This window comes from Lutra lutra, chromosome 3 (assembly GCF_902655055.1).
Source record: "Lutra lutra chromosome 3, mLutLut1.2, whole genome shotgun sequence".
Classification (NCBI taxonomy): domain Eukaryota; kingdom Metazoa; phylum Chordata; class Mammalia; order Carnivora; family Mustelidae; genus Lutra; species Lutra lutra.
The window spans coordinates 56200445-56223177 of record NC_062280.1 but is presented as its reverse complement, the minus strand read 5'-3'; the positions used below and the strand labels follow the sequence as shown (position 1 = coordinate 56223177).

At 40.0% G+C, this 22733-nt stretch overlaps 1 protein-coding gene across 1 annotated transcript in view; it reads left to right on the top strand.

Annotated features, from left to right (window-relative positions):
• The window catches only part of CCDC148 (coiled-coil domain containing 148), a 273305-nt gene extending 254035 nt beyond the window's left edge, over positions 1-19270 (top strand). Inside the window, exon 16 of the mRNA XM_047721825.1 lies at positions 17745-19270. The gene's annotated coding sequence lies outside the window, so the exon portion shown is untranslated. The remainder of the gene's footprint in view (positions 1-17744) is intronic.
• Positions 19271-22733: the final 3463 nt, after the last annotated feature.

Here is a 22733-nt window from a genome sequence, read left to right as displayed (position 1 = left end):
CTTACTTTCACTACAAAATTTCCATGTGTGATTTAACTTTACTTATACTGCACTTCTTTAATACTTATGTCTTTCACCAATTCTGGAAATTTCTGCCACTACGTTTTTAAATATTGCCTCTTTATTGTTCTTCCTGTTCTCTTCCTGCTTCTGTTAGAAATATGTTGGATCATTTCATTGTATTTTCTATATTTCTTATTCTTGCTTTTATATTTCCCATCTCTTTTTCTTTCTGGGCTATATTTTCAGATTTTTTTCAGTTCTATTTTACACTTATTCTTTCTTCAGTTGTGCTTAATCTGCTATTTAACTCATTTACTGAGTTTCTGTCAAAATTACAAGTTTTTTTCATTTTTGTAATTTTCAAATCTTGAAAGGCTTTGAAATTTGGCATTTCATTTGAAAATAAACTTTGCTCTTTGGTCTGGTGTAGTGATTAAGACCCTATATTCTGGTAAATGTATTGAAAGTGTACCATTACCACCCCCACTCCCTGCAAAATCCTGTATTAAAATCCTACCCCCCAGTGTTGGTATTAGCACAAGGGGCTTTGGGGAGGTGATGAGGTCATGGAGGTAGAGCCCACAGGAATGCAATAAGTACCCTTGTAAAAGAGGCTCCAGGCAGTTCCCTTGCCCCTCCCACCATGTGAGGTTGCACTAAGAAGATTGCAGTCCATGAACCGGGAAACCAGCCTCACCAGACACTGAATCTGTCAGCACCTAGATCTTGGTCTTCACAGCCTCCTGAACTGAACTGGAAGAACCAATTTCTGTTGTTTATAAAACCCCCCCAGTCTATGCTATTTTATTATAGCAGCCTAAATGGACTAAGACATTTGTATAAATAATGTCCTTGTACAAATTTCAACTCTGCCACTTTTTTTTTGTGACCTACAGGAAGTTATTTAGCCTTTTTGTCCCAGTTTTCTCTTCTTTAAAATGGGAAAATACTAATACCTCATAATACAATGTTGCTGTGAGGATTAAATGAGCTACTATTTTTTTTTAAAGATTTTATTTATTTATTTGAGAGGGAGAGAGAGAGAGACAGTGTGCAAGTGAGAGCTCAAGAACCGGGAGGAGAGAAGCAGACTCCCCATTGAGCAGGGAGCCTAAAGCAGGGCTCAATCCCTGGACTCTGGGATCATGACCTGAGCTGAAGACAGCCGCTTAACTGACTGAACAAGTCAGGTGCCCCCAAATGAGTTAATATTTGCAAAATATTTGCAAAATGAGTTAATATTTGCAAAGCATTTAGAAAAGGGCCTAGCAAGTGGCCAGTACTGTACTATTATCATCAGCAGCACCAACATTATTCACAGTAGCTTGTCTTTTTGCATTTCTCATTCCTGTGTTTTAATTACTCCTGTTACAGTTTTAATAATTTTAAAGATCTTTTCTTTAGTAGTCACTTTCTAAGTTCCATTCTGGTAACTCCCATTATCGGGTCTAATCTTTTTGTATCTTGAGTCCATTGCCTATACCTCACACAAAAATTGTTACTTGCTTATTCTTTGACTTCTTATCATGGGCTCATCTGCAGTGAGCTTGTCACACCCTTGCCACGTAGGCGTGTCTGTGTTCCCCAGTGCGGGTTTTGCAGTTACTCGTGCCAAGGGGTATCTCTGTTTCCTAACCAAATTTCTGTTTATATTTTAAGTGAGGTTTCATGAAATATAACATAAGTTTAAATTCCAAGTCTGAATGAGTATCAAGCATGGAGTTTGGATTTCTTAGGGGAATACATGATTATTGGATTTGAGGGTCTTTAGGTTTTTGAGGTCTTAGTTCCAACACCTTGCCTCCCCCAAAATGAGACCTCATGTCTAAATGAGCTTTAAGCCCAAGCCTCCAGGTTATCAGTATCCATTCAGGTCACCACTCTGACTTCAAATTTTCTTTTTTTAAGGCATATTTTAATTCCCTTCCAAAACTGTTTCATACAGCTTTTGTAGATGTTTCCAGTGCTTTGGAGATATGTTAGCTCTCCATCTTACACAACCCCAGTAGACTTCTTCCTTCACATAACATGATTTTATAACTGCCTTCCTTTCTTGCTAGTCTTCCTGACCTCTCAGTATTTCCTTTCATTTTTTTCTTATCAGATTCTCCCACTTCACATCAGTTTCTTTCCTTCTTTGGTAGCTTATTTCGATCCTACAGAGTCCCATATGCGCTATGTCAACCCGCAAAGATAAATAGCCCTATTAATTGGTCTCCTTTCATTGAGACACTAAGGCATTTACACCAAGAGCCATGCATATTGGGTTGATGCAGGAAATTTTCACTTTAAAATCAGACTTTGATCCTGTAGAAATATTCCCATGTATCACTCCTCTTCTCTCTAGTGAGTATTTTAGATTTAATCATTCTTTATGATAGCTATTGATGTGTTTGTCATATTTTTCACTGCATTCATGACTATGATGAACTGTGCTTTGAAAAATAGCCTTGGTTGGCTACACTGTCTTGAGGAAGAGTACCCAGACAGGCTAATGCAAAGATTCAGACCTCCTTGGCAGATATATTCCTACATTGAAGACAGGAACATTAGGCCAAACAATCTTTCTACTGTAGCCATTACTATATGCATCTCCTTTGCTCTGACTCCTAACTCCCTATGTAACCTCTTAGAGACCACGACTCCTTCTGCAGAACAGAGGCCTGTGTAGAAAGGACGGTCTGTAGGCATGATCCTATCAGGTCACATAGTGTGAATTTTCTCCCTAAAACCTAGTAAATTAGAATTTGGCATCATAAAAACCACAATATAGACCTCACAGCCCTTGCTTTTAAAAAACTGTAGAAAATATGCATGCCATAACATTTACCATTGTAACCTTTCTTGAGTATCTAATTTAGTGGCATTACATACATTCACATTATTGTGCAGCCATCACCACTGTCCATCTCCAGAACTTTATCATCATCCCAAATGGAAACTATACCTATTAAACAATAACCCCCTTGTCTTCTTTCCCTCAGCTCCTGGTAACAACTCATCTACTTTCTTTCTCTATTAATTCGACTACTCTAAGTACCTCAGATAAGAAGAATTATGCAATATTTGTCTTTTTGTGTCTGTCTTATTCTACTTAGCATGGCGTTTTCAAGGTTTATCCATGTTATCCTATATGTCAGAATTTCACTGACCCTTTTTTTAATATATTGAATTTTATACACTTTTGCTCGAACTCTCCTTTGCCTTTTAGCAAAAGAAAGACTTGGGAAACACATCATCTTCACATGAAAGGGAATTTTTATTCTGAAATATGTAAGCTGCTTAACTTATTAGGTGAAAATGTGAGGGCACTGACCTTCACAAGTAGGGGAGCTGACTAGTTTAACAAGAAAATGATGTCTTTGGCAGCCACAGCTTGTCTTTAATCCGTCTCTGCCCTCACTGCAACCTTGGGATATTGTGGAAGGTTGCGGTCAAGTCTTGGTCATCCACACCTGGACAAAGTTTCTTGTTACTGGTACTTGTCTCTACCTTACTTCCCCTCCTCCCACTCACCTCCAACAGACTCCTCATTGGTTCTGCTCTATGCCTTTCCGCCACTTCCCTTTGCCTAGGCTCAAGGCCCCATCTCCTTAACCTGACTTGTAGGGTCCCACATAATAGAACCCCATTTTACCTTCCCAGATTCAGCCAAACAGGACATGACTAGAATAGTGATATCCTAGTTTCCTTCTTTGTCTTATTTCATGCTTTTGTTTTCAATGAAAATGCCTTCCCCCAAGTGTGTTTCAAAATTACAGCCCTTAAATAAAGCTTGCCTCAAATATCCACCTTGTCTAAGAAATGTTTTCAAATCCTAGCTTCATATGATCATTCTCTCTGTGGACTCCCCCAAATGTTTTTATTTCTACTTCTCTTATGGAATCTATCAGATTATCTTTTAAATTATAACACATTTGTCTTAGTGCCTCAAACTTAACAAGCTACACATTCTTTAAGGAAGTTACTGTGTCTTGCTTTCCCACAACACCTATTACTATGACTTACCTGAAGTAGGTTCTTTATAAATACCTTTCTTCTACCATTTGCTTGTTGACTTAGTGCAGATCTGTGGTATTGCAATCTTAAATCAATCATTGAACCAGCTGTATAACGGGTGATGTCTTTTGAGTCCCTGTGGAAGAAAGAGGAAGGCAGGACAATGAAGTGTGGGAAATATATCTGAGTAGTGGACTGGTTTCCACTGCTGAGTATTTACCCAGAATAAGTAGAACATTGATAACATTTTGTTTGCCTCTTAGTTTTTGTTTGTTGCAATGTTGTGAAGACATGTAAATGCAAAAGACCTTAAACTCAGATGAAAAATAATGTGATATGAAAATGAAAAGAAGAACCTAGATCTTAAATAATTCATTCTTCTTATTCTAATAGGGCATGGAGCAAAATCAGTTTACTCCGATGATTTCTGTAACTCCAAATGTCCAGTGTTTCATGATGATAATGAATAAGCTACTGTAGAGAGAACAGCTTTTCTAAGAAATTTTAGAAATTTAGAAAAAATAAACACAATCTTAAATTACTGCCTTTTGTAGCTAATTCTTGACTAATCATCTATAAAATATAATATTGGTTCTAGGTTCTTTGCTTGATGATTTTTAAATTACTTAATATTTACAATATTTAAATCAAGTTTAAAGTTTCAGGGGAAAAAGGTGGTTTAATGGTGGCCTTTTGTCCTCTAGTGAAAATTGTCATGCTCAGTGTTTAGAAAAACAAATTATAAATACCAATTCTGAATTGAGTGATACCTATTTGGGGGGAGTAAAAAAGCAAATTAGAAATGGGGAAATAGTTAAGGAGTTAATAATGAAGCAGGTTGCAAATTACAAGTCTTTCAGTTATTCATCTTAGGAGACACTGGATGGCAGAGCCACTGGCTATTGTTTTAGGATTCTTTGAAGACAGAAGTCCTAAAGGACTGAGGAAAGAAAAATTATAGAGTTCATTTATTTTTTAAAAGGGACAAAGAGAGGGGCACCTGGATGGCTCAGTTGGTTAAGCCTCTGCCTCCGGCTCAGGTCATGATCCCAGGGTTCTGGGATTGAGCCCAGCATCCTGCTCTCTGCTCAGCAGGGAGCCAGCTTCCTCTCTCTCTCTCTCTCTCTCTCTCTGCCTGCTCAGCAGGGAGCCTGCTTCCTCCTCTCTCTCTGCCTACTTGTGATATGTCTGTCAAATAAATAAATAAAATCCTTTAAAAAAAGGGACAAAGAGAGACTCCAATAACTAAATATTAATTTACTTAACTTTAATTCTGAAATGAAGATTATAGATCAAATCCTCAAAAAATCTACTTGTGGGGGGCGCCTGGGTGGCTCAGTGGGTTAAGCCGCTGCCTTCGGCTCAGGTCATGATCCCAGGTCCTGGGTTCGAGCTCCACATCGGGCTTTCTGCTCAGCAGGGAGCCTGCTTCCTCCTCTCTCTCTGCCTGCCTCTCTGCTTACTTGTGATTTCTCTCTGTCAAATAAATAAATAAAATCTTAAAAAAAAAAAAAAATCTACTTGTGGTACTACTGACTTCTCCAGGCGCCCAGGATCCTGTAGAGGAACAGTGTGGCTTTATGAAACTCAGTATGTGTCAGACAATTTTAATTTCCTTCCATGACAGGATGACGGGACATGCAGCTTAGAGGCAAGCAACAGAAGCCATTTATCTGTCTTTTACTCAAGCTTTCAATTCTTTCAAACACGTGATGCCTAGCAGCCCTCTAGGAAAATAAGTCAAGCACCATGTTTCTCAAGCTTCAAGCCCTGGAGAATTCCATGAGAACTTTTATGTGTAAAAATAAACATTCTTGTATTAGAAGATTATCTTTTTGAAAGTATTCTACCAGTTAAAAGAAAAATACTAACTTCTGTTTTGCAGTAAAAAAAAATTGTAATCGAAAGATCTTCATATGGAATGGAGTTTCTTAAATCAGTGCTTTTCAAAACTGTTTTGGGTCCCCAGATGTAATTTGGAGGCTGTATTGCCAGTTCGCAGCAGGAATCAGATGGTACAATTAAACCGAGGTATTGAGTGAGTTACTGAAAAGACTGTTTACAAAGGGGGATGGGTCAGGACAGAGCGAACAAAAAGGATGGTGCAGCTGGGAACAGCTGTTACCAGCCCTGATCTGAGGGGGTAGGGAGAGAAATTACCAGAACCTGGAGAGGACAGCAATATGACAAGGCCCACCGATAGGAGGTCTGGACATTGGTAGGTAGGGGACACAAGTTATCCTGCCATGCACAGCTTGAGGCGGGTGTCTGGACCCATGAAGTTTTATGCAGATTTGGGGGTATATGTGTGACTGTGTCTCTTCCTGCAGAGTGGGCCCATAGATTTTATCAACAGTCTCCAAAACGAGTCCCAAATGTTAAGAGCTATATTTTTAAGTGATGGAAATAAAATTCAAACTGACTTTGTTATATTTCTGAGCTGGATGGTTTACAGCCCTTGTTAAGGATCTACAAGTTACAAAGCACTAAATAACATTCTATCACTAGATACAAATAATCCAGGAGAAGTTTTTTAGTGTATTTTGGACCAAAGATTCAGTTTGACTAAGCAACTGTTAAGTGTGTCAGTTACTTAGTTTGTTGGTGCTTAGAAGTGAAACGTGGGACTAAAGAGCTGGTCATGGTTGTTCATGAAATCACACAGCAAATTACACTGAATAATATATACATATTACTCTGAAAGGTTGGTTAAGACTATCATTTGAGCAAAATTATGTTGACAGGCAGTTAGCTATATATTTAGTTTTATCTATCTATCTATCCTATTTACGGTGGCTTTGTTTGTTGGTTTTGTTTATTTTTGTATGTATATCATTATATACTACACACACACACACACACACACACTAGCACTGTGCTTGATACATTGTAAGAGTGAATGAGTTATACATGTAAATTCATTACGTATATACATACATATATAATTCATATATATATGATTATATACATACAAAATATATGTCTTAATCAGCTCAAGCTGACAAAATATTAAGTGGCTTAAGCAACAGAAAATTTCTTTCTCCCAATTCTGGAGGCTAGAGGTCCCAAATCAAAATTCTACCCTATTCCATATCTGGTGAGAAGAGGGCCACCTTCTCATGTGTCCTCACATGGCCCTTTCTCCATGAGTGTGTACACAGAGAGAATGAGTGAGCTCTTTGGTGTCCCTTCTTATAAGTATCCTAATCGTATCCAGTCAGGGCCTTACCCTATGATCTCCTTTACCTTAATAATTTCTTACAGGTCCCATCTCCAGATATAGCCACACTGGGATCAGAAGTTCAACATATACCTTTTGGAGGGGATAAATAATTCCTTTTTAAAAAAGATTTATTCTGCGGTAAGGACACTTAAAATTTACCAGAAAAGTAAACCTTAAGTATACAATATAGCATTGAATATAATCACCATGCTGTGATCCCCAGAATGTATTCCTCTTGTAACTAAAAGCTTGTAACCTTTAACCAATTTCACCAGCAACTCCCCAGTTCCCTGACCCCCAGCTCCTAGTAATTGCCATTCTATTCTGTGTCTAGGAGTTTGACTTTTTTTTTTCCGTTTAACTATTTCACAGGTAAGTATTACTATGCAGTATTGGTCTTTCTTTGGTTTATTTTACTTAGCATAATGCCCTTCCATTTCATCCCTGCTGTCACAAATGGCAGGATTTCCTCCTTTTTATGACTGAATAATAGTCTATTATGTGCATATGCCACATTCTCTTTATTCACTCATTGATCAACACTTAGTGTCTTTTCCCTATCTTGACTATTGTGAAAAATGTAACTATGTGAGGTAGTGGGTAGTGTCAGTTCACTTGATTGTGGTAATCATTTCACGATATATATGTATATCAAATTATCATATTGTACACTTTAAATATATACAATTTTATTTGTCAATTATATCTCAGTTAAATGTATATGTGTGTGTATATACACACACATTGAGGAATAAGAGTCAAGTGAAAGAGCTTGATCTTTATTTAACTACTCCAGAGGACACACCATCTAAAGACTTGTAGAAGTTGGGGTGCCCGGGTGGCTCAGTGGGTTGGGCCTCTGCCTTCAGCTTGGGTCATGGTCTCAGGGTCCTGGGATCGAGCCCGGCATCAGGCTCTCTGCTCGGTGGGGAGCCTGCTTCCCCTTCTCTCTCTGCCTGCCTCTCTGCCTACTTGTGATCTCTGTCAAATAAATAAATAAAATCTTAAAAAAAAAAATAAAAACTTGTAGAAGTCCACTTAGAGGAATACCCTGCCCTATTCACAGGCTACCCATTCTTCTAAATCATTGGCTCTTGACCCTGGCAGCAAATCACCAGGGGAAATTTTTAAAATAGGGCTTCCTTGTCCCATTCCCAGAGATTCTTATTTAGTTGGCCTGAGGAAGGTCTCCAAATGGTGTTTTTTAAAGGCTTCCCTGGTGATCGTAATGTGTACTAGTGTTGAGAACCACTTGGAGTAGATGCGTTGACCACCACCCACCCCACCTCCCACACCCGGGCCATCTGCTCCAGGGCCCACGCTTCTCACTGCACTACACTGTGACCTCTTAGAATCAGGACTAGTTGTTCTTCTCCTAATTATTAGTTCACATTTTATCTTAGAGACATTGTAAAATTTTCTCTTTATGAAGCAATGCTAGCTAGCCCAAAGCCAATTTATGGCCTGCCATCTGCCAATGACTAGACTGTATGGAATGCATCTATGCATCTCAGTATCAGCTCCAGGCTCTGTGCCAGTGAAGCCCCTTCCCTTCACGTTTCCCTTTCCTTCTTCATTTATTCTAATTTATACTATCTGGATGAGCTTTTATTATTCTTATAAACTGTTTCTAATTATTTTAGGGAAGAAGGAGGGATATGTATTTATAATGAATGAACAAACAAAGGAACAAACATATCAAAAAATGCACAGAAACCCCTATACATAGAATAACCAGAAGAGAGTTTTTGCAAGCCTGTTTCTTGAAGAGTGTTCAAGGAAGGCAAGATGAAATGAGTGAGTGGAGAAGATGAAATTAGCGGTGAAGTGAAAAGCGAGTGCCCAGACATAGGGCAGGCATAGGTGAGCAGACAGAAAATACCTACAGGGGGCTACTCCATGGCAGTCTAAGGGTAGAAGGGAGACACGGGCCTTTCGAATGAGGACAAGCTGGGTGGTCATAAGCCAAGTTCATGAAAAAGGATGAATGTTCTCAACACAATATCGGACTGAGAACAATTTGGTATCTCCTAGTGTAACCCTAGTTCAAAAGGAACAAGAAGGGAAGTCATGATGGGGTGAGGGGGAACTAAGCTTAGAGACCTTCCTGAAGGTGTGTAATCTGGGTTTGGTTGTGAAGCGGGGAAAGCCATATGCTATAGGAGAAATCCAGGTTCTAGACATTGCCACAACTCTACACTAATGTACAGAGGCCTTTCCTCATCCAAAAAGTGAGATGGGAAGGACAGTCGGGGGAGCCATGCTGACAAGGGACTGACTAAAGGAAGGATGAGTCTTGCAAAGATTTTGGGCATTTTGTGAGAGTTTATACAGGAAATGCTAACAAGAGGATTCATTCTTCGTTTAACAAATATTTATGGAGCACTTAGTATGTGACAGGCACTGTTTTAGGTTCTTCGGTTACATCAGTAAATAAAACAGGTACAGACTTTGCCCTCGCAAACCTTATAGTCTAGGCAGTAGACATTCATTAAATAATGACCCAAATCACAACATAATTGCAAGCTGTGGTGAGTACTTTGAGGAGGCCGTAGAGGCACTGTGGGAAGCTGTGGGCAAGGCTGGCTGGGAGGACTCTGGGTTGAGGACCAGGAAGGTGGTGGACATATTGGAGAAATATTTAGGAGAATCAATTAATAGGATTGGGCAATTGACTGGGAGGGAACAGAATCATTGAAGAGGTCGCCCAGGTCCCTGGCTTGTTCTGCTGATACCATTTCCTGAGATGGGAAATAACTAGTGGGGAAAACACACATACATACACAAACTTATATACTTATGTAGGCAGGGACACACACACACACACACACACACGCACACGCACATGCACATGCACACTCCTAGTCAGGAGCTGAGATGATGATCAACTGTAATTCTTCTCTCTCTTTCATAACTTCCTCTTCTCCCAATGAAAAGGAAAATAAAGGAGATTTTCCAGCACCTGACAGGTAAAAATTCAACCTGAAGGCTAATGGATTGCACTATGAAATATTCCACGTGGTCTACAAAGATACGAAGCAACGAGAAAACCTCACTAGTGGCTGCAGTGTTATTCTACATTACTCTCAGCTCTGATCTTTCTACCTGATGATTGATTATTGGGGCACCCTAGAAATCGCACTCCAAACATATCTATTGCCAAAAGAAGTCCTCAAACTGATGCACCTCTCAGGAGGGTTGTTTATTGTCACCGACTAAAAGAGAAAATCCTTTTCTGAGCAGGAGCAGGCTCCTGCAGACTCCAGCAGCTCAGACCATGTTGACCACCAACAGGAACCCCGCCCTGTGCCTCCACTCTGTCACTCACGTGGCAGATAATTTTTATTATGGTTGGTGTTAAGCTTTATTTGAGTCATGACCGTATAAATATCTGTCCACAACATTACACACTATACAAGTGGGTCAGCCATCCTCCACCCATCCCCCACCCATCCCCCATCCACACTTCCCAACTGCTCGGGCTTCAGAAACCACTCCAGGGGGCAGCAGCTCCCATGAAGCACAGTCACATGAAAGCACAACTTTCTCATCCTGAACTCAAGTCTAAACTCAGTTGTTATTAATTCCTCACTCTATTTGGTTAATACTGAAATGAGATTTAAAAATATGGCTTCCTTGAAACATTTCCTCAAAAGACAAGAAAACTGCTAGAAGGCAATTTAGTCATTTATGAGTTCTGAAAAAAATTAGGATTATCCTTTGCTTTACCTAGGGTTTTCATCTGAATATAAATGTATGGCCTAGAATTGTTGTACTCCATGATAAAATCAGAAATATAGGCAAACATAAGCCTCTAATCCTAGTCCATGTTGCACTGAAATCACACAGGGGGTAGAAAAGAAGAGTGGTCAAATTTCCTGAAGGGTGACTTTCTCATATAGACCTACATCACACAAACGCTTTTTTTGTGTAGCTATTCTAAATGTGCGTCATCAATTTCTGTCACTTGTCCAACACCTAGTAAGTGCCTGACAATGTTCCAACATTTCTGGACTGGTTTCAGAAACAGAGTGTCTGGAAACTGTATCTACAAGTGGCTAATCTATTTTGATGTGAGCTTAATTAATGCTACATATGAAACTCCAAATGTTACAATCCAGGAGTTTTAAATTTTTAATTATTAGACTAACTTATTCTAAGATGAAATTTTAATTAAATTTAATATTAAGCATTAAATTCCTTTACAATAAATTCATCTTTCAAGAGAAAGAGGTTTTATAAAACCACTCTGTAATGATTATAGCACATGGATAAGAACTACATAAAAACGTCACAAATAATACATGACTTCAGCACTACAACTCGAACTACAAACTTGCAGGGAAGGATTGGGCTACACAGTTATGATATCTGGTCATGAAATCCAAGCTGCTGTTTGATGAAGTTGGAGATTAGGGGTTGAGGCTGTTGCTCGTGGGGTAAGCTGATCTGGTCACATTTAAGTCCAACAAGATGCGTCGCACGGAGCGCAGGAGCTAGAAGAGCAGGTGACATCATTACTGAACAAATGGGTTTATCTTTGTACAGAAACCAGACAAATATCCCGATCTCCCTAGCATATGTACTTTGTGTTATCTCCCATCACATAGATGCAACTTCCTGAACCCTCTAGCTTTTCATATAATTCATATTTCTGTGGACTCCATCAAACACTGCATCTAGGTAAGTTAACTGGGATAATCTTAAGCATTCTCCTCCTTTTTAAGGCTCAGGAAAACTTTGTGTTCAGCACAAGAATACGGAGAGATCTTTGCCATCCTAGACACACAAAGCTCCCAGCTTTCTATCCTATTGCCAATTCTTAAAGAACGATCTTCTTGCTTGAGGGTATTACTGGAGGACGAGCTATTACTCCTGAGATGACATTTTACTCTGTGGTGCGATGTTTGAGTTTGCCTGCTTCAGCCCCTGCTGAAGAGTAAAGTAAATAGAGAAGAGGTATGAAAGCAAACCTCAGGAAATACCAATAAATGTGATCCCTGACCCTTGTGAAATTTGAGAAGGAAAATATGAAATGAAATGCATAAACCTAAGAGCCAGCACCATGAGGGAGCAAATTTTTTAGAATTTAGTTTCTAAAGAATAGGAATAAAAATTTTAAGATAGATATGAAACCAGGGGAGAAGTACAAATATCTTTTTCTTAAAAAAAAAATTACAAAACAAAAGAATCTCTCAGTTTTGAAAAGTCACCATGAAGGTACATGAAGGTAGTATCTTTGGTTTCTTCCACCAAGAAGAACCAGAGAGAAAAACTGGGTCCCCTACAAATTCTTTATTGTCAATTTCACATGAAATCTTTGATTTCAAGGAACATGGTTACACAGCTGAAATCAATGTTAACTACTTTAAATAGATAGCAATGTAGTACTTTCTATCTTTAGCTGTACCATTTAATTTAATTAATTTATTTATTTTAAGTAAGCTCTACAACCAATGTGTGGCTTGAACTCACGACCCCAAGATCAAAAGTCACATGCTCACTGACTAAGCCAGTTAGGTAACCCTCATCTGCAATATTTTAGATAGTTATACATTTTGGTATACATAGGATTAGATGTGCTTACATTAACAAGCTTGTAAGGCATGGAGATCAAGTTGGGTGTGGATGTAATATTTATTTTTTTGACCTCCACACTAATTCAGACTGCTTAATAAGACCTCAATTTGGGAAGGAAAAATGGACTGTAATGATATGAGATGCTATCCTTTTTGTTCGGTTCAGTTCTTGTTATATGCCAACTATTTACAATATCATTGAGTCCTTACAGCCATACTATGAGCTAGCTATTATTTTTATCCCCTTTGACAGATGATGAAATGAGGGCTTAAGGAGGTCAAACAAATGGCCCAGAATGACACAGTAAATAGTGAATTCCCAGCCTCCTGAAGAGCTGAGAAGAGTTCTCTGCCTTCCATCTACTGCTCCCCTGAGCAGGCACATGGTGAACCATTACCCAGACCTGCCCTGAACTCCTGGTCAACCTGATTCTCCTGTTCAGTGAAGTGAAAAGCAATGAAAATATTCAACTTGAACTGAGTCAAATATTTTATCACCTAGGACCCTATGTATTCAAAACTCACTCACTTGTAAAGCAACTTGGTTGAACAGGTAAATAAGCAAAGGGAAGGGCTAGAAACTTCCTCAGCTCTTTGAGTTAATGATCAGCAAGTCTGTGAAGCCTGATTTGGGTTGGCAGTAGTAGGGAAAAGCTGAAAGTCCTTCTCTAATCCTTCACTTGGCAAAAGGATAAAAGGAAACTCATGCTCTGTACTTTTCACAGAGTGGAAGCTGGCTTTACTAAATGTCTTTTCTGGTGATTTCAAGGGGAATGCCAAAGATGGAAAAGAACAGGTCATAGCAACCCCATCGGTGTTTTCTCGACCCTGGAGGACCCATTAACAAGTAGCATATAATAATCTTGTCACCTAAAATTACTATTTCCATGAGCAATTAAAAGGGACTAATTACCCAAAACAATTTGTGAAAATTAAGTCTGACAGCTTTGCTACCATAATCCTCAGATTGGGCAGGGACAGTGGCTCCTATGGAGAGATACTTAGTGACCTAACTGTCACCAAGGCAGTTGTCAACTAACTGACCTTAGGCTGCCATGGGATGGAACACACCAACATGAACAGGAAGCTTGATGTACCTCAGCCCCACCAGGAATTCCTCGTGATTCTGCATTCTTTGGGATCATTTATTGTCCCTTTGAGCATCTGATGAAAGTTGTCACTGGAACCTTGTTTCACAGAAATACACATACACACAAAATATTCATGTATCATTTCAGGGAATTCAGGGCCCCTGAAATCCACCACGAAAACTTTAGGAATCCACAGATCTTGATGGACCTCCACTTCAGCCCTCCCTCTCTGATTCAGATGGACTTCCAGGAAGGTATTTGCATAAACTGTAGGCAAAGACAGAAAGGCAAGGCACAAATTGCCCTGTGCACTGCAGAACCCAAATAAGGCTGGGCCTAAGAAAATGGCAAAGCAGCAAAGGTTAGCTTTGGCGTTTCCAGGCTGGCCCTTATGACTGCTCCTCTTCCACTTATCCCCAGCCTTTTTCATGGCCCCCTACAGTCCCCATCTTTACTGGGTATATGTGTGGAATATAAAACATAGAAATCTCAACAACCCAGAGCCTATGCATATCCTCTATCTTCCCTGAATCTTCAATTTCAGGCTATTGGCTGCTAGTCAAAACCAAGTGGAGAAAATTTATATTCAAAGGGGTGGATCAAAGCCAAGGAGCATAAGAATAATTTGTTCTTCTAGACCGGTATTTTTTGAATGTGTCCCACTGGTCCCCTGGATCAGAACCACAGCTTGTATTGTGTGTGTTTAAGATTTTATTTATTTGAGAGAGAGAGCGAGAGAGAGAGCAGGAGTTGGGGCAGAGGGAGAGAGAGAGGCAGAGAATTTCAAGCAGACTTCAAGCTGATTGCAGAGCCCCATGTAGGGCTCAGTCTCACGACCGTGAGATCATGACCTGAGCCAAAACCAAGAGTCAGAGGCTTAACCAACTGAGCCACTGAGTCGTCCCCAGGGTTTGTTGATAATGCCGATTCTTAGGCTCTATCCTGGACATACAGAATGAGGGATGAGGGTGAGGGAGGGCAGTAAATCTACATAGAAAAGAAAACCTTACCCATAAATTATTTTCACATTAATATTTGAGAACCATTGCTTTAAAAACTTTAAACTTCATCCTGAATCAAATCAAGATACAACTACATACCTGAACCCCAGTGCTTTAGGTTCCCAAAGAAATGCTGATTTTAGACAGAACCAAGATTTAGCATGAACTCTATCAAGAATTGCCCCAGGGACACCTGGGTGGCTCAGTTGGTTGAGCAGCTGCCTTCAGCTCAGGTCATGATCCCAGCGTCCTGGGATGGAGTCCCACATCGGGCTCCTTGCTCGGCGGGGAGCCTGCTTCTCCCTCTGCCTCTGCTGCCACTCAGCCTGCCTGTGCTCTCTCTCTCTCTCTCTCTCTCTCTCTGGCAAATAAATAAATAAAATCTTAAAAAAAAAAAGAATTGCCCCAAATCTTTTATAAAAGAATTATTGAAGACATTATCTATTATAATATAGGTGACAATTTCACTCAAGATTAACATTCGGATGAACATTTGGATGAAGTCTCAAATGCTTTCTTTTATTAGATAATGGATGTTATGTAACTCAAAGTGTTTCCATTTTCAACTTGGCCTCCAGGAAACTCAGAACTTAATCTAAGTATTTAGCTTTAGTACTATACTCCCAGGTGGCTTCTTTCATACTGAAAACTCCCCACTCACTCCCTTAAATATATATATAATATATATTCTCTTTACCTTTGCTTAAATTATATTAAACTTTCTTCCTTTATTGAAAGCTGCTGCCAATGTCCATTCAAAAAAAAAAAAGAAAAACAGAGAACATAAGTAATCTGTCAGTAGATAAATGTGTTACTCTTTTATACCTATGGAATACTGGAGAGAGTGGAGATCAGGAGACAGGAAATCTCAGTTCTCATCCATCTATCTTTCTCTGCCTAGCTGGATTTCCTTGGCAGTTTGCCTCATTTCACCCTTTGAGAGAGGGGCAAGTTGGATCTCGGAGGTCTCTCCCAGGTCCATACTCTCAGCTTATGTGTTCCCATTATCTTGTTGGTGTGAGGAGCATGCTGTCATCTCTAGGAAGTCCAGCTGCAGCCTTTAGTCCTTGAGCATCTGCTAGATGCTGGACCCCCAACTGGAGGTGCGTCAGGATTAACAGAGGATGGAACCTGACGTGCTGGGGGTGGGAGACTACAGGAGGGGCACCCAGGAAGCCTCACTGGGGTCACAGTGAGGGCCAAAAAGGTCACAAGCAATGCCAACCAGACAAAGGATTGAGTCAGTGGCCCTAAATGATCCTCTAATATGTGAGTGTATTGGTATGGTGGAAGGGAGGAGTTGGATAGAGGGTAGGAGAGGACAACTAGAATAAATAAAATAAAACTATAGAGGCTTACCTTGATTAAAAATATATAAAAACCAACAAAGAAGAAAGAATTTTTTAAAATCTTATTTTTGTAAAAGTAATAAATGAATTACCTACCATTTATGCCTGATTTCCCAGATACACTAATTTTCTTGGCAAAATAATGGCAATGCATCCTACTGCATAAGTGTAAAATTAATGCTTTATTTGATTCCAACTCCAACCATCTTGGTACATGCTTAGCCCTTAGGGTTTGCTGGCTGAGGTAGAATGACTATCTGCTCACAACTTTTAAAATAAAGAAATCTGGGGGCAACTGGGTGGCTCAGTGGGTTAAGCCTCTGCCTTCGGCTCAGGTCATGATCTCAGGGTCCTGGGATCGAGCCCCACATCATGCTCTCTGCTCAGCAGGGAGCCTGCTTCCCCCTCCCTCTCTGCCTCCCTCTCTACCTACTTGTAATCTCTCTCTCTGTCAAATAAATTTAAAAATCTTTTAAAAAAATAAAGAAATCTGCACTTTTGTTGTTGTTGGTCTTCTGAACAGACTGTGAACCTCGTGTATCCATGGGGAGCTGCTGGGATGACACAGCAGGGCATGGTGCAAAGAGGCCTCAAATCAGAGCTGGGCTCCAGTCCCAGCTCAACTGTGTGTTAACTGGGGGACTTGAGGTTTAGTTACTGAACTTCTGCAAGCCACAGTTGGTCTCTTGGGAGGGTGAAGAGAGTGGCATTTATTTGCTTCTTACTCTTGTGTAATAATATTTAAAAACCCTGATTTTTTCCTATTTTGCAGTTAAGAAATGCTCTAACTCCAGATCGAATATAATCTTTAATCCTTGTGGTAATATCTTCTTTACCAGTGATCGTCATGCAGTTCCCAGAGCCCACTATCCTTCATTGCTGGAACCAGCAGAAGAATATAAAATTGAGTTAAAATCAAGATTCTGCTCCCTTTCATTGAATTGTAATGAAGTAATATCATAAAGACGACTATATCCCCAAAGTTACCAGTATCTGGTAACTTTTATTTCAAAAGAAGTAACACTGGATTCTTCTTTTACTAAAAACCAAAACCAAAACCAAAACCAAAACAAAACAAAAAACCACAGTGAGTGCTGCAAATAACAGAAACAAAGACAAAAAAGAGGATTTAAGCAGAACTTAATCTTAGGTAAATATTAGGTTTCACCTATTGCAATGCAAGCAAGCATATGTCAAAAGGTAGCACTGTCTTTTAAAAATGGTACAAATTGAACATACTTATCACAAGTTCACAGTTCAAAAGGATTATCATCTTTAATCAGAGTGTTAGGGTTTTAATTGGATTTTGCTTGAAGGAAGAGACAGATGTATGCATATTATAGAATCATAGATGAATTCATTTATGTAGCATTATACAGTGGGTTTACATTATTCTGAAGGTTTAGCCTTTCAGTGGGGAATAATTCTGTGAATGCCACCATTTCCCTTCACCCTAATCTTTGTTAAAGCAACACTGGATTTTCTCTGTTCTTTTTCAGGATAACAAGATCAGGATAACAGCAGTGACTTATAGGTGTCCGTGGCTACCTTTCAAGCAGTTTGTACACCTATCAGACATCAAAGGATCCAAGGGCTAGAGCTCCAGCAGCAGGAGGGAATGAATCTTACAGCAAAGGAAGGCTTAACTCTAAGGCTTTGCCTCTTCCTGTTTGGACAGTTCAGAGATCCTCTGGGGCCCGTTAGCAATTCCAAGCCATCAGTGTGGTCAGGGAATGAAGGAACCAGATGAATTTGCCATAGTCATTTTTCACGGTAAATGAGAATTAATGGCCATTCCTTCCATTCATTTGTTCATTCATGTAGAAAATACTTATTGAATGACCAGATGGCAGATATTATCCTAAGGACTGGGGGTATAGCAAGAAAACTACAAACAAGGTCCCGCGTTCTCATGGTACTTATATTTCTAATGGAGAGAGATGTTAAATATACACCTCTAACTCATTAATATATGTAAAATAGCATAAAAGTTAATATATAGAGAAACCAGAATATAATTTATAGTGGTGAATGTGATGCAGAGAAATGGAGTACAATGGGTGAGTGAGTTGAGTTGAGGTCATCATACAAGGAAGGCTTGCTGATGAAGTGAGATTTGTGGTGAGAGCAGATATGAATCATAAGATAAGAAGTGGTAATCCACTTGGACACAAGACCTTCTTCTCCCCGGGGGATGAAGAAAGATCCAATTTTGCATCAATCCAAATTCAGCAAGTGACTCCTCTGAGTTAGAACAATGGCCTCTAGAAGACCCTTGTTTAAATAACAAGCTGTTTATGAGTTGAAACCATTAGCTATCACCAACTTTGTATGAAGTCAGAGTGGTTATATAGGCATCTGGTGATATTCAAAGGACAGAAAAGGCCATTAGAGAAAGTGGTCTGGACAGACAGGGTGGGGGTGGCCATTACTAACAGTAGGAACAGAATGGCAGGGGGCTGGGGGAGCAGGAGAATAGGTCTGGGAGGCCAGCCACAGCCTGTGGGCTCTGAGCCATTGCTACCAAGTGAAATACGTTGTCCAGTGGTACTTAACCACTGGTGTCTTCTCCCTAAGTTCCTCCATGTTAAAGCAGCCTCTTGTGAAGGCTCTCTCAGTTCCGCACAGCAAGCTTTCTGCATTCACACAGAGCTTTTCCGAGCTTCACTGCTGTGGGGGAAGAATGTTATAAAGTGGTGATTAAAGATGGGGACATGGTGGCATTGTATGCATTGAGATTTGACCTGCTGGTCAATCTGCCGGGGGCACTGTAACAGGAATTCACCTTGAAAACAGTGGCGTCTGAAGGAGCTAAGAGTTCCCATCACTACAGGATGAGAGCTACAGATGCAACCTGTAGGGTGAATGTTGGCAGTCCAGAAGATGTCGGCTCAGGGCGAGAGCTGCAACAGAGGCTCAGAAGCTAGGTGCTGGAAGGCTGGGATCAGCTACCTATGGGTCCAGAGCCGCAGGGAAAGGAAAGGTCGGCAGGGCTCCCAGAGCTACAGGAAGCAGGAGAGAAAAGAGTCTAAGAGTCTAGAAAGTTCCCTCATAACCCCTCTCTGGGGTTTTGACAACACCCTTAAAGAGAGATGGATCAGGGTCCAGCATTCACAAGCCTAGATTCTTCCTGGTTGCCAATCAGTGCCTCTTAGGAAAGAACTAATGGTCATCACCAAACTTAACAACCAGGGCAGCACTGTTCAGAAGGAGGCAGTTTTTGTCTAACTAAACTGGTTATCAATTCTCCACTTGCATATTATGTGGAGCCGTGGTTCAAGTGACCATTTGTTATTTCTATAATAAAGAAATGCGAGGAGCCATTTCCTAGGGCAGACATGTCTAAATCCAGGTGTTCCTACAGATGGTGTGTTGATTGGACAGTTGCTCAGGGCAAGGTCAAGCCGCCACCACCTGCAGCTCTCACTCTCACTAACCCGGGGGGGAGGGGGGAAGGGTGTTAATGATGACCTTTTAAAGAGGATAAGGATGCATTTGAATTCTTCACCCATATATTACAAGGATCTGCATGTATGTGTATTCTGAGAGACATTGTGGTTCTACGAGTATTCTCTTTGTATGAGCTGTAACTTCTTTCTTAAAATGTATTTTTAGAAATGTTACTGCATATATTTGTTTATAGTTTTATATATTATAATTGATCAACTATAAGGACAAATATTGGAATTAAAATTCTACCTGTGATTAAAAGACACATTAACATGTTATAATTCTTGACGTCTTCTTTGGAGGTTTCTTCTCTGGGAGATGGGACACTAGACTCTCCAGGTGTACTGCCAATTCCACTGGCCACTCCTCTTTGGTCTTTGCTGGATCTCCCTTACCTCCCCTAACTTTTCACATCTAACCGAAGACCTTTTCTCCTCTGTTTCTAGACTCATTTGCTTTGTTATCTCATCTGCTGTGTGGCTTTAAATGCCAAATTTATGCTGTCAACTTACATTTTACTTCTCCAGCCTGAACTTCTCATCTAAACTCCAGATTCACAAATCCACCTGCTTCCTTAGCCTCTGTTTGATGTCTATTACTTCTAATTTTCTCCAGTCCAGTCATGTTAACTTCATCCTTCCAGTTGTTCAGGACTGAAACTTAAAAGTTGTTCTCAACTTCTGTCTTTCTCTCAAAATCCATATCAAATTGCCAGCAAATCTTGTTGCATCTGTCTTCAAAATGTACCTTGAATCTGACTACTTCTCACTACCTCCACTACTATCACCCTGGTCCATCATCTCCCCCTGGACCACCATACTACCCTCTTACGTCCCTCCCTGCCTCTGACTGTGGCCCCCCACCCCAGTAGGCTCTCCCCAACTCAGCAGCCAGTGGGCGCCTGTTAAAATGCAAGTCAATATGGTCACTTCTTTATTCAGAGCCTTATAGTGGCTTCCCATTTCCCTCAGAGTGAAATTCACAGTTCTCACTGTGACCACACAGTCTGCAGCCCCCACCTCCTCCCACTCTGCACTGCTCTCCCTCCTCCAGTCACACTGGTCTCCTTGTTCCTACAACACACTTTGCATGCTCCTGCCTGGGAGCCTTTGATTTGCATGTCCCAGGCTCTTCCCTAGATATCGATGTGCCATTTTCCTGAATAGTACCTTTTCCATGCATTCTTCCCTGACCATGTGATTTAAAATTGTGGTTTCCTATCCTACTCTGTTTTGTCTCTGTTCCCTTCCCCTATCCAAATTTTTGCCACAGCACTCTTCGGCATCTAACATATTACTGTTATTATACATCACTCTTTGCTGTTGTTTGTCTCCTTCACTAGACACCACGGGGCAGGGGCTGTCTGTGTTGTCCTCTGCTAAATCCCCAGTGCCTGGGCACTCAGACCACTAGGCTGATGGACAGAAGAAAGTCTCTCTTAGGGTTCCTGGGTAACTCAGTTGGTTGAGTGTCTGACTCTTGGCATTGGCTCAGGTCATGCTATCAGGATCCAGGGATCCAGCCTAGAGTTGGGCTCCACGCTCAGCTAGGAGTCTGCTTAGGGATTCTCTCTCTCTCCCTCTGCCCCTCCACCCTCTCATGGGTGTGCTCTCACTCTCTCTCTCTAAAATAAATAAATAATTTTTTAAAAAGTCCTTTCTTTAAGAAGGTAATAATTGAGATAAATCTTACCAACCAAAGATTTGACTTGAAAACTAGGTTTCTTAGTATTGTATCATGTACTCAGTAAGCACACCATAAAACACATTTGAGATGATGAGATATTTTATGTCCTTTTTTTTTTTATTTGGAAAAAAAAAGACAATTGCTGTGTGAAATGCAAAACTATCTCTCTGAAAAAAATTGCTCCAATGTTTTCTTGGATATCACTGTCAATATTTGGAGACTGCTTTCCACTAAAAACAGTATTTTAGATGGTATTATTCTGCTTTAGTTCTAAGGCTTTCTTAATCAATTTAATGAAGAATATTTTATTCAAAAAATAATATTTTATTCACTTTATAGCTTCTTTATAGCTTTATTCTCTGCCATCAATAAAATTTACAATTTTTAAAACCTAGAGGATAACTATGAAAATAACTGAAAATCATAAAGAATAGTTATTCTGATGAGTGCTCATGAAAATTGTATTTTACTTCATCAGATTCTTTTTGGTGGTAGCCAAAGGTTGGTGCTTCTATTGGAATAATTTCACCAAAAATTAAAATGCATGACACATTCATGTTTGGTTTCTTATTACCATTCTCCACCAAGAGGCACCAGAGCTTCCTGGAGAAATGGCTCATTCCAGACCTGAGGCAAGGAAAGTGCAAGTTGTGCTGAGAATCCTGTTGTGTTTGAAAGCAAGAAAATTCTCAAGAGCTAAGAGGATTATGTCAAAAGGACAAAAGAGTGTGCTAGAAGGGGTTCTTCCTGGCCAAATTTGGGAGAGTTTGAGTATCAAAAACAATGACAGAAACCATTTACAACATATTGATTCAAACTAGATCCACAAAGCAGTAATAACTACCCCCCCCCACCAGACAGAAAGAGATAAAGGAGTGTGAGAGAGAAAAACTTAAAGCAGAATGCCAGCTATTAAATGTAGGGGGAATGATTGCATAAAGACTGTCATTTTGCAAGCCATGCTAAAATCATTGGTAAAAGATGGTTGGGTTACAAGGTGTTCATGCAGTTGCTAAATTGTCACTGCAGAGATTACTTGTTCCAAACAAAGAGAAAGGTTTATCTTTTCAGTGGAAAGCAATAGCAGTTAACCCCTTGAACCAAGTGATCCAATTTGAAATTACTAATAGTGGGACATCTTCACATTACATCTCCCTGAGGTGGTGCAACTGGAAGTTTACATTGCCATAAAGTGTTCTTGCCATAAAGCTGAATCTAGTGAGGCCATGAGACTTCACTTCCACTTACAAGAAATGCACAGTAAGATGAACAAGTGAAACTCTGATGAAACACATAGACAAATCTAGAACACGGTCTATTCAACAAGTTAATAGCCTTGACTCTTTAAAAAA